The sequence below is a fragment of the Vombatus ursinus genome, unplaced genomic scaffold (assembly GCF_900497805.2).
Source record: "Vombatus ursinus unplaced genomic scaffold, bare-nosed wombat genome assembly UNPS02007284.1, whole genome shotgun sequence".
NCBI lineage: Eukaryota > Metazoa > Chordata > Mammalia > Diprotodontia > Vombatidae > Vombatus > Vombatus ursinus.
Genome location: NW_020947062.1, coordinates 12,099,537 through 12,103,006, shown reverse-complemented (window position 1 = coordinate 12,103,006; position 3,470 = coordinate 12,099,537). Strand labels below are relative to the sequence as shown.

The window sequence follows — 3,470 nt, the reverse complement described above, 5'->3', positions numbered from 1 at the left end:
CTGGATTTGAACTGGGGTCTTCCTGACACCAAGCCCAGCACTCTATTCACTGTGCCACCTAACTTCTATTGATACCTTTTGTTTTTATATCTTTCATTTCTAAATATATCCCTCCCCACTCCCCTACATTCTGAGGTATCCCCAGCAGCAATTAAAAGGAGATCACTAGGATTTATAAAGCACTTTTCCTAACAGGAACCCTTCGAGATAGATGATACAAGTATTGCTACCCTGTAGCACAGTGGAAAGAACATTGGGAGGCTTTTTTGGTCCAAAGCTATAGCAAGGGGCTATGTAGGTAGCAAACCAGTCCATAACTTTTGTTCCTATGCCAACTCTCTGATGCCAGAACCGTGAGAGAATAGGTCATCTCCCTCACCAAGTACTTCCTGACCTGGTATTGCCACCGATGCCTCCCAAACTCTGTGGTGGCCTCCATCAGGAGAGGAAACACATTGCTGCTAATTAGTAGTGCAAAGGCAGAGTATAGTCAGAATTCCAAAGGGACAAGGGGTGCTTTCCTTCTGGTAGGGTAAACTTTTCGAATGTCATCAAATCATTCCCTACCCAGGCCCTTAACTTTGCCTTGAAGAATAAATACAAGCAGACATTTGTGGGAGGAGTGGACATGCAAACACAGTTTGGGAGGTATTTCGCTAGTAATCTTGCCTCTGCTGGTGCAGCTGGAGTCACTTGTTTCTGCTTGGTCTATGCCTTGGATTTTGCCAGAACCTTCTTGGCAGCCAATGTTGAGAAGGCTGGTACTAAGAGAGGATTCAAAGCCTAGAAATATTGGTACACATCTTTTGAAAAATCACCAGATCTGATGGAAACTGGGACTTGTACAAATGTTTCAATGTCTCAGTGCCTATTATATACAGAGCAACCTACTTTGGAATCTATGATAGAGCAAAAGGCATGCTCCCAGATCCTAAGAAGGTGATTGTACTATCAGTGACTACTATAGTAGGTGTGGTCTCCTATCCCTTTTTTTTCTTTTGTGAGGCAATCAGGGTTAAGTGACTTGCCCAAGGTCACACAGTTAGTAAGTATCAAGTGTCTGAGGCCAGATTTGAACTCAGGTCCTCCTGACTCCAAAGCTGGAGCTTTATCCACTGCACCATCTAGCTACTCCTCCTATCCCTTTTGTGGGGATGTTCCAGTGCTCTTATTTTATAGATGAAGAACCTGAGACCCTGTGACAGGTTGCCCAGAGACTTGTCCAATATCACACAGGAAGTAGAAGTGTTGTGACCCAGGTCTTCTTATTCTCTTACATGGTGAATGATGATGTAGTCTGGGTGCAAAGGAGCTAATATCACGTGCAATGGGACAGTTGACTTCTGGATTAAAATTGCTAAAGATGAAGGTGGCAAAACTTTCTTGAGTCTGGTCCAATGTTCTTAGAGGCATAGGCAGAGCTTTCATGCTTGTCCTAGATGATGAATTGAATTGAAGAAAGTAATTGAGGTACATCGTAATTAAAAATGGAAACTGAAAAATGTACCAGCCCAAGTTTGGATTAGGATATTTGAGGGAAAAAAAAGCCACAATGAGTTACTTTTCCAGTCTAGGTTAGCATAGGGAGACAGGTCTGTGGATGCTAGGGACAGGGTCTAGCAACAGAAAGGATTGAAAAGATGTGTACCAGGGCAAGAAGTCCCATATTTGGTACAGAAAAGACTGATGCTGTGCAGGAAGCAGTAATAGGGTTCAGCTAGAAATTCCATCCTTTATTTCCTAGTGTTGCACAGATTAATTGTAGACTAAAGAGAAGACCTGCACATGAGAGTGGTAGTCAGCTGTTAAGCATTTGTTAAGTACTTACCGTGTGCCAGGCACCTTGCTAAGCACTGGGGATATAAAAAGACACAAAAGGCAGTCCTTGCCCTCAAGGAATTCACAATCTAATGGTAGTCCAGGGCCTAGGCTGTGTACTATGTATCAAATGAGATAATCTTTGCATAGCACAGTGCCTGGCAAACAGGAGGCACTTAATAAATGCTTGTGCCCTTTCTCTTCCCTTCTCCCCTAGAGTCCCAAGCCCTGGTCTTGAATCCTGTCTCTCCCACTTATCCTTAAGCAAATTATTTTACCTCCCTGAGACTCTTATTTCCTTTGTGTTCAAAGCCCTTTCCTCCACCTTTCCAGTTTTCTTAAATCTTAACACAGCACCACATTCCCTTCAATATAGTGATACTGGCTTCCTTATTATTTCTCACACAAGCCACTGCATCAAGAGATCTCTAGACATCTTCACTGGCTGTCCCCCATGCATGGAATGTTTTCTTTCCCCATTTCCACCTCTTGGTTGCCCGGACTTCCTTCAAGTCCTAGCTACAATCTTACCTTCTACAGGAAATCTTTCCTGATTCCTCTCAATTCTAGAGCCTTCCCTCTGTTGATTATTTACAGTTTATCCTGTATATAGCTTGTGTGTACAAAGTTATTTGCATTGTCTCCCTTCATTAGAGTGTGAGCTCCTTGAGAGCACGGACTGTCTTTTAACTTTCTTTGTATCCCCAGTGCTTAACACAGTGCCGGGCACATAGTAGATGCTTAATAAATGTATATTAACTGACTGTACTGATCAAGAAGCAAGTACAGAAACAAGCAACAGCTCTGTCACCCTGACCCCAAAAGTGCAATGGAATCTCAGATTCAGCCTCCAGTCCAATCTGAAGCCTGCAGCAGAATAAGCAGGGCAAGAAGCCCACAAGGAAGCCCACAGTTCTATCACACTGAACCTGCAGAACTTTCTAGACTGGTTGATAGTAACTGAATCTAACAGCAGTCTACTGGAGCTTCAACCAGAGGTAAGCCCACAGTTGTGTTGCTCACAGTCAAACTCAAGTTAAGAGCTTGCAGAGCTTTGATCGGGAAGGTGGTCATCAGACTTTGCCCTGCATCAGATCACTAACAGATCACTGAAAGCTTGAAGGTCCCCAACTTTAACTCTTGTTGAGATCCTGGAATAAGACAACACTCAGCACCTTGAGAAAGCAGAAATAGGATCCAAGAAAACACAAAACAGGAACAAGCACAGCCCTGTCATTCCCTCCAGAAGCACATAGAGCCTAGACCTAATGCAAAGTCCCAAGTTTAGGAAAGATGGCTAGGAAAATGAGTAAACAAAAATAATCTGAGTGGAGCCAAGATGGCAAATTAAGAACAGCCACCCAACTGAATTCTCCCAACTTTGACAACTCCAAACAATTTTAAAATAACTCAAATAGAATTTTGGAGTGGCAGAGCCAACAAAAAGTCAGGGTGAGACATTTTTCTGGCCTAAGAAAACTTTAGAGTTTAGTAGAAATCTATGACACCAGGGTAGAGGTCTATCCAAAGCCCACACAGATGGCAGGGGCAACAGTGGCCATAGCAGCTTCAGGGGTGACAGTGAGAGGGCCAAATAACTGGTCAGAAAGAGATTATAAGGGACCCTTTGCTGGCACTGGATACAGGTGGTG

At 43.4% G+C, this 3,470-nt stretch overlaps 1 pseudogene; it reads left to right on the top strand.

Annotated features, from left to right (window-relative positions):
* Positions 1-409: 409 nt before the first annotated feature.
* On the top strand, positions 410-1,456 carry LOC114033515 (annotated as a pseudogene).
* The last annotated feature ends 2,014 nt before the right edge of the window (positions 1,457-3,470 follow it).